Source organism: Colletes latitarsis, chromosome 9 (genome assembly GCF_051014445.1).
Source record: "Colletes latitarsis isolate SP2378_abdomen chromosome 9, iyColLati1, whole genome shotgun sequence".
Taxonomy (NCBI): domain Eukaryota; kingdom Metazoa; phylum Arthropoda; class Insecta; order Hymenoptera; family Colletidae; genus Colletes; species Colletes latitarsis.
Window position 1 is genome coordinate 27,391,261 of NC_135142.1, and position 9,495 is coordinate 27,400,755.

The following is a 9,495-nucleotide window of genomic DNA, read 5'->3' on the forward strand; positions in this document are numbered from 1 at the left end:
TTGACTGCCACGTCAGCCATATATGGATTTACCATTATGATACTAGAAAAATGAATTCTCAAGTTAAAACGTCGAGGGAAATAGATTTGAATAGAGTTTGTGAATTTTAACAACAATGGTCTAAAATCAAAATTTTACTTGTGCAAAATATAATACGGTTTTGATCTGGCAGTGAACGTGTTAAACAAATATAAAAATTCTGCGGTAATAGGTACATTTACTCTATATCGAAAGAAAATTGAGCGTTCGATAAAGAAGAAAATTTATTACTTTCTCGATGGCTCTAGCACAGGATGATCCACGTCCATCTGTACAGACTATTAACGACGAATCTAAAGAAGCTATCCAAGTATACGAGAGAAGAGGAAAAGGATGAAAATGTACCTACTCGTGACTCGATCGGTCATTCGTCTCCCTCTGTCTCTCTCTCTCTCTCTCTCGATCTACACTAAACGTGATTTCTACGCTTTTATAAACATTATTATAATATGTACGTACGTAGTAGTCGACGTGATCGCGAAACCGATAAGCGGTCCAGCATTTATGAGCCAATAAAAACTCCGTGTACGATTCGTGTGTAAATCGATTTCACTTTCAAGTGTTTTTCTTTCAAAGAACAATCGTTCGTCCGCGTGGTCAGAGGTTTTCGTGATTCGATCTATACACGGTCGCGTACGGTTAAATTAAGAGTGGCCAAACGATTTCTTACGCCGAATATTCTATCGCTTCGTTTATCGCGAGAATATGCGAACGTCTTTCGACGTTCGGCTTGATGCTAAACTAGCTACCAACTTTAGGCAACATACATAGATATACGTAGGCAGCAAATCAAGCAGGAAAATTGTATAAAGAAATTCATGATTATCGTTTCAATAAAATCCCAACTTACGTTTAAACGGACTCGATTATTTCTTTGACGACACCGTCGCGACGTTTCCGACTGTTATACCATAGACGAGATATACGAATAAACCCTTACACCTTATGGACTTTCGTGGCACCATAGACGAGGTAATTACGTAGACCTTTTACCCAATGTATTTTTTCGGCCCATTTTTCTGGGGCTCTAGCGCCCCATTACCATTTCCGTGTCACTCGCAACGTTACCAACAGATGTAGAAATGAACACAAGAGGAAGTGAGACAGAAAATGAAATTACAGAAATTTTACTATTTTTTAACGAAATGAAAGCTGTACGGTCCATCATTGGACATCGATCGATTAAGATTATTTAAAGATTTCAAGATTATTAAAATACGTAAGAATGTACCTCATTGATAAATACCCCGTAAATCCTCTATTTTTTTATTTTGAATTGTAATGTATCGTTTATTTAAAAAATAACTCGGTAAAAATGTATTTGCGACTCGAAATCGGTGTTATCAGACCGCAAACCGGGGCGAAGAAGGTATGTGAAACTATAAGAACGCAGCCATTAGCTCATATTATTTGCTATGTAATTAATAATTATATTAATTGCATAGTAAATAATAATTTCCAGGTCTCACCGCGCGGAGGTTGCTGCGTAAGGAGACCCACCCTAGCCTCGCTCCAACCACCCTACCTTTGGCGAGGAATTCGAATACCTATCTAAGACAGAAGCTACAGGAAAGTTAGAAATGAGTAAGTTCTTAAAAGAACTACTCGATCAAGAGATCAAAAACCTAAGAAAATGTCAATACATGTGAGATAGTCCACCACATGTTTTCTGGAAACGAAATTGGAATGTGCAACTGCACGTACGAACTCTGACGAAGAGATCGAAAACCTAACAAAATGTTGATACATGTGAGCTAGTCCACCACATGTTTTTTAGAAACAAAATTGGAATGTGCAACTGCACATACGGACCTTGCATATTAGAATACAAATATGTACCTTAATAGTAATCATTCATACTTAAATGTGCACACACGCTTCGGTAATATTTAACAGAACGCCGGGGAACACTTCTTTATCTTATAATCTATATACATTTGTACTTATATTCTAACGCAATTTGTAGAAACGAAGAAATACGAGGAAATATTTTCTTCTTGGTGTCTTCGTCAATCCCACGATGTTTTTCTAAAACAAACTCATATACAACAAATATAACCGGCATAAAACGAAGAAATACGAGGAAATATTTTCTTCTTGGTGTCTTCGTCAATCCCACGATGTTTTTCTAAAACAGAAACTCATATCCAATAAATACAACTCATACAAAACAAAGAAATATGAAAAGATATTTTCTTCTTGGTGTCTTGGTTAATCCCACGATATTTCCCTGAAACATAAATTCAGACAATAAATAAAATTGTACGAAATATTTTCCTAAGAACGATCAAGTCTGAATCCATTTACTATTTTCTATTTCATTCTTCAATGTTTATGTACCCTGTAACAAAAACTTTTCCAAAAGATTAGTAGCTGAAATAAAAGTGTATTAATGGGCACAGAAAAAAAAGAAGCTTCCACGAGTAAAAATTAATATTAAAAAATTGAAAAACATAAATATTACGCGATTGAAATTGAACGAAAAATTAAACTCGTCTCAGTGTTAAGATAAATACGAAATAGACTGAAAATTTTATTCATTTATTACCGTAGATTTTATTTTTCGTTTCGTTTGTCAAATGAAAAATTTTTCAAGACGTATACATTGCAATAATTATATTTTACTGTATTGAAAACTAAATTAGGTTCGTACAAACAAAGCATTACGAACAAAAATTTCGATTCCACGCGGAAATTAACTCTCAATATGAAATATCGAATTGCAATTTGCATATCCTTTTGATGCAAGCATTCTATTTTCCATCAATTAAAACAATGATCGCGAACAAACTTTGATTTATGCAAAAAATACAGAATATTTATAAAAAAATTTACTATTTATAAATAACAATTGAGTTGCAAAGGTTATTATATCTCGTAAAAATTACCAACTCTAATAATGAATAATTAGTGATATAAATAGATATATTAGAATCACGAATTCAATCTACAATAAAATTAATCATAATATAGCATTTTTAAATGCATTACAGATCTGTGATAAAAATATATTCACATAAATTACAGATTTTAACACGTTATAAAGAATAAAACAATTAGTCTATTTATAACAATACTTTCAAGCAGTATTTCCTTTGGCAAACATATGAAGAAAAGATAGATTTCAGATAGAATAATCGTCCACTCGTCTTAAATTCAAACAACCCGTGAGTGGACCATTCTTTCTTTCGCAACACTAATTTATTAATATAAAAAAGTATACGCGAGTGGTGCTTGTTATTCGTAAAATGAACCACACAGGGTTCCTTTATTAATTAATTCGCGTGCACCCATATTCGATCATGCGCGACATTAATTTTTATAATGATGTCGAGCCATTCGAGGCTTTGCAGAATCCCAGCTTGCTTCTCGATGATCCTGGGTGCAGTGGGCAGCGTTTTGACCAGCTTTTGGGCATTGGATCGCAACTCTAATTAATAAAAAACACGACAAGTCAAGATCGCAACGCTACTTTATAATATAAAAATTCCAAACGCGATTTACAACAATAAAATCAACCGTGAATGGTGATTATTCGCAACACTACCCTGAAAAGTAAACGCGAAAAATAGTAATTCGCAACGCTAAGAGCAAACCGATCGGTTAATTCGCAACGCTATTCTTAAATAAGAATAAAAGCAATCGCGTATGGAATTCGCAACGCTAACCTGAAAAGGAAACGCGAAAAATAGGAATTCGCAACTCTACAAGCAAACGCGATTATTGTATATTCGCAACTCTATTTTTAATGGAAATATATTTATGGTTCGCAACGCTAATGCAAATCGCGTTGCCCAAAAATGCTGGATCGGGTGCTGGCGTCTTCAGTTGTAGCTACAACATACATGCACGAAATAAACTAACTACTTCGAGCTACTTCAAACTACAATAGAGTGGCACATATGGGGATGAAGTTAGACGTTTTAATATCGCAACACTACGGGGCAACAACGCGATAAATCAACAATCGCAACGCTAATTTATAATAGAAAAATTCCAAACGCGACTTGTAACAACAAAAGCAACCGCGAATGGTAATTATTCGCAACACTACCCTGAAAAGCAAACGCGAAAAATAGTAATTCGCAACTCTAATTCGCAATCGCGTTTACTAAAAATTCGCAACGCTATTTTTAAAGCAAACGTCCGGTTCCTAAGTTTGCATTGATAATAATCGCGAATCGTGTTTATAAGCAACACTAACACATCAACGCGATAAATTTTTGGTCGCAACTCTACGAGCAAACGCGAACATTGTATATTATTCGCAACTCTAACTTAAATCAGGGTGTGATGGTACATGTAAATTCACATGTACTAGCCACAAACTAACTACTTCTAATACTACAGTTGGGGTCGAATTTTGGCATTGAAAGTATCGCAACGCTAAAGAAAAAATCGCACGATTAATCAAGATCGCAACGCTAATTTATAATATGAAAATTGCAAACGCGGTTGATATCCATGATGTGTAGAAAAGAATAAAAATGCAACGCGAGTCGTGATTGTTCGCAACACTACCCTGAAAAGCAAACGCGAAAAATGATAATTCGCAACTTTATAAGCAATCGCGTTTATCAATAATTCGCAAAACTATTTTTAAAGCAAACATTCAGTAGCTAAGTTTGCAAAAAATACAATCGCGAATCGTTTCTAGTCGCAACACTACCCTGAAAAGGCAACGCGAAAAATAACAGTTCGCAACTCTAAAAGCAAACACGATTATTGCACATTCGCAGCTCTATGGATATTAAAACCGCGAGTTGCCCTGATGGCTGGCATGTATGGTGCAATCATGTATACATGCATACGTGAACCAGCCAACAGAATACAGGGGAAGGATGGCTGGCATGTATGGTGCAATCATGTACCAAGTACATGCATACGTGAGCCAGCCAGAAAAATAAACTAACTACAACTACAGACGAGTCAAGTGACAAAGTAGTAATAGGAATGACTTTCCATCCTTATCCGAAGATAAAGATGAAAAGCCATTTGTTGTAGCCCATTCTTGAGACAGTTTGTCAGGGCCTCTTCAGCTCATATAGAGCCTTTTCTTTCTTCGGCGGTCCTGCCGAAGCCTGAAACTTACTTAAGACCGGGCTCGAGATTTTGTGCAATACGTAGTCTTCCAACAATATACGAATTGTTGAAAGAGCATACGTGGTGAATCTCGAGGGGGACGAGCGTTTCGTAAGGGACCTAATCGCGACCGCGAGCGCGAGAGAGCGACTTTAAAAGTCGCGCGATTCGAGAAGTCGAAAATAAAGCTAAAACAAACAGCATGCACCGTTTGAATCAGCAAGATTTCTACCCTCGAAATCGTAACTACAGGTGCAAGACTGCCACGCGAAAACGCGCCTGCCCGAATTACTAATGTGGACAGTCCTGCCCTGACCCTACCTACTTAAATCTAGCACACGTACCAGAAAGTTACCTACCTACCTAACCCTATATTTAAAAAATTGCAAAACTCAGTCTCTCAAACATACACTCCACGGTTCTCATTCTGAATGTCCGGGCGCGACCTAAACTAGAGAGGACTCCCCGGGGTTCCTCCGACACCCGGACACAACTTCATTCATACTCTAAATGTACATACCATTTCCTGAAATCGACTGACAAAGACTAGTGACCATTGCGTATTTATATTATAGATAATATTTTAGTATAATATAAAATCTTTATATAATTTAATACAACGCAAAGTCACTGATCAAGAATATTGTATTTATTACTTTATTGTAGTATGAATTACTAAAATTATCGTTTATGGAAATGAGTATATGTATAAACAGCAAAATCCACAATTAATTTAATAAATGGGTAAATAAAAATTGAATGTTGCAGTTAATAGAAGTATAGAGAATTTTAATGAATTATTTAAACGACGTACTTCCACATCCTAACCACAACACACACATGTGAACAGTACGTCGTGCACGATTCACCAACCAATGTCAGTCGTCGATACATTATTAGAAATTGTTATAATCTTAGTCATCGTGCCCCGTTGCCTTCGCTCGTGCAAATAGCACCTGGGCATGTGCATGAACTTGGGCAACGAACACGGAAAAATTAGTCTGAAAATCCTAACTAGAAAAACTGGTTAATAGCTAAACGGTATTTCGTATTTAATTTTTAGTTAAAATTACTCGACTTGTTATATGTAATATGTCAATAATAAACTACGTTAATATTGAAAAATACTATTATTCAAACAAAACTGTTATAATTGAAATTTAGTTACTTAAAATGAAAAATTTTAATTAAGATTTCATGATAAAATAATTTACTTGAGAAATTGAAATGAATTCATTAAATTGTTATTCAAAATATTCAATTATCCTTGGTCGATTCTGTCGTCAAAGTAAATTTTTTAAAAGATCAAACTAGTATAAAATGCATGTTACTTTGACTCGAAAATCGACCTGTCGCGAAATGCCTTCTTGCACGTTAAATACATCGTACAATGTATTGATTAAATAAGCGATCGATATTTAATAATTTATATTAATGTTGTAAATATTATTGTACAATGTCATATTATCATTCATTTTCTATTCGATCATACAATTCATACAAAGTTAATAAAAATATTTCATATATTTTATAAAAATTGTATTATATATATTTGTAAAAATTTTATAACAATCATAATGTGTAATATTTATTTGTGGCATTAAGAAACGCGAGTGCAAGAAGACCCTAAAACCTGCTCTAAAAAATATAACAGTTGATGTTACTACTCACGGGTATTTTTCATACCCGCGGTCGCTTAACTCGTCAAAAATAGCAAGTATACAACTGGTCACCCGTGTTGATTCGGATCTTTCATCCTACAACATGGTTGGGGACCAGAGGAACACAAATAACATGCGACTCACTAATGATGACTGGAAATCATCCAAGTCCTCCATCAGTCAGCATAGCCTTGTTGGTTGGGTTCAGGATCAGGTCCAGATACTGTAAGAAAAATGCAAGAAAATTACAATTTATTGTTAAAATTACAAAGATTTTTAGTTAACAAATTTCAAAGTATAAATTTATACTTACGTTGTTCGCTCGTGGTCCACCGCCCTATATCCCCCCGAGTACTACTGCTGGTTTCCAGAATGAGGTCCAGAGACTGTAAGAAAACTGTAAAAAAAAACAATTAGAATCTATTCTTAAAACTCTAGAGATTTCTAATTAAACATCTGAAAGTATAAATTTATACTTACACTGTTTGCTCGTGAAGCATCGCCCAATAGTCCTCTTCTGTGATGCACTGACTCTAATTCCGGTAACGGAGAGTTTAAATTTCAAATTGAAAGAATAATTAATTTGATTAGAAAGTATTAAGTTAGAGTACCGCGACCGAAGATTGAAATCGGCGAGCAAAGGATTCTATTTTCGCGATTCAGAAAATAAGGAGAGCCACGATGCTCTGTAAGTAATTTAAAAACAGCGTAAGAAACACTGATGCTATTATCGCGTAACCTAACACGAAAAAGGCTCAGGGTCACTTCGCCCCGAGAAACAAACTTGTTGCTACGCACAAACACTGAATCTACCGGCCGCATTGCGCGCGGCCAACCAAATTTCCTGGAAAGAAAGGGACAGGAGAGAAGAAATACAACAAGCACACGTGTGCTTTTCCTATCAGTTTTCTCTTTTCTTTTTCTTATACTAGAGTTCGACAACAGAAATACTGCTTTACTTGGTACTGCTGTCTACACAGTTTGTCGCGTAAAAGGTTAATGCCACGAAGGCGAAATGTTCTCAATGAGAATTTCAGATATTATCTACAATTTATAAATATTATATCACCAAGTTACATAGTTAGAGTTGTAAGCATGATTACGTTTACTTTATCGAACGTTAGAATATCCCGTAATTTTTATAAATATTCCGAAATTTCCAACAATTAAAGTTCGTTGGTTATTTATTCCAACTCCGTAGTTACTACGTTTACTGAAACTTGTATCGAAATATATATGGAAATTGCAATTACAACAATTCATAAAGAAAGGAATATAAACAATCAATTAAATAAATAACGCTCGGAAATATTCAATCGCGATCAGAATACAGTTAAATATAAATTATTCCAATTTATCGTTGATATCTACCGACGCCATTTCTGTGTACTTCGATATGTATCGAAGTGGATAAAAAGTTTGTTAACGATATTCGTATTTTATCTTAACAATGGCCGATTAGAAAATTACGATCATGCTTGCAGCGAATGATTTAATAATGAAATAAAAATATATAAATATTAATATGCCCGTTAATTTTTGTTATAATTGTTTAAACGTTACCAATATTCCCTCCAAAATTTGTCGATTTGCCTGCCATCTGTTATGGTGTCGTTTACGCGCCAATAAAAGTTCCCATGGCGTCGAATTTCAATCAGAGACTGCAACAGAAATAAAATACAAATCAAATCATAATTAAACAATAATTGATAATAATGAGGCAATATATCAAAAGGTTAGAAATACGTACTTCGTTGGTCGCGATACACCGACACATCTTGTATTTCGAAAGGGAATTTCTTCATTTCGAATTCCAATAAGAGACTGTAACAGAAACGAAATAAAGATCCATTAAAGTACATAAACGTTTATTGTAATTAAGTAATAAATGGAAACCGTATGACAAGAGATCGTAATTAAAACGCGAGTTGTAATAATGACGAAATATGAATAGGTTAGAATTACGCACCTCGGTCGCGAAACGCCGGTACGTCTTGACGCGTCTTACTACGTTAATCGTCAGAGTACAAATGGCGACACTTCGGTAACGCTCGCGAATTGGGGGGCAGGGTGGGGGAAGGGCCGATGTCTCGCGAAGCTTGTATTACGAATCCGAGGAATGCCTCGGATAGAAACCACGAATACAAATAAATGAACGAAGGACGAGGATAGAATTCACAACTTGGTAGAAAAAAGGACACGGTTACTGACCAGAACAACGTATAATACCTTGACTTTAGAATCATATCGATGGATGGCGATACATATAACGTACAAATTAAATATAACTCACACTTTTGTCGATTTATAATAGCAGATGACAGGATTCTTGAATTTGTTAACATTATTCACTTCGATGATTACATGCAAATTACTTACAACTTTAACTAATCAAAGAATCGCGAATAATTCGTACTTCTCAATTCATATGCATTTGCACGCAACTAGCCTGTTTGCCTATCACACTAATTCAGTGAGTTTCTCAACTGACCACCATCCATGAGAAGAGGCCGCTAAAATCACCTCCGAATTTTCAGGTCGGTATGGCAGACAGATTGGGCAACGAAAGTCCATGAGGTAAAAGGTCTACTCGTATATCTGGTCTGTGATTTTAGCGTTCTCATCTCATGAATGGCAGTCAGTTGAGAAACTATTTACTGAATTAGTATTGATAGGCGGACAGCTGTAGTGTATGCGGAAATACACGTGAGTT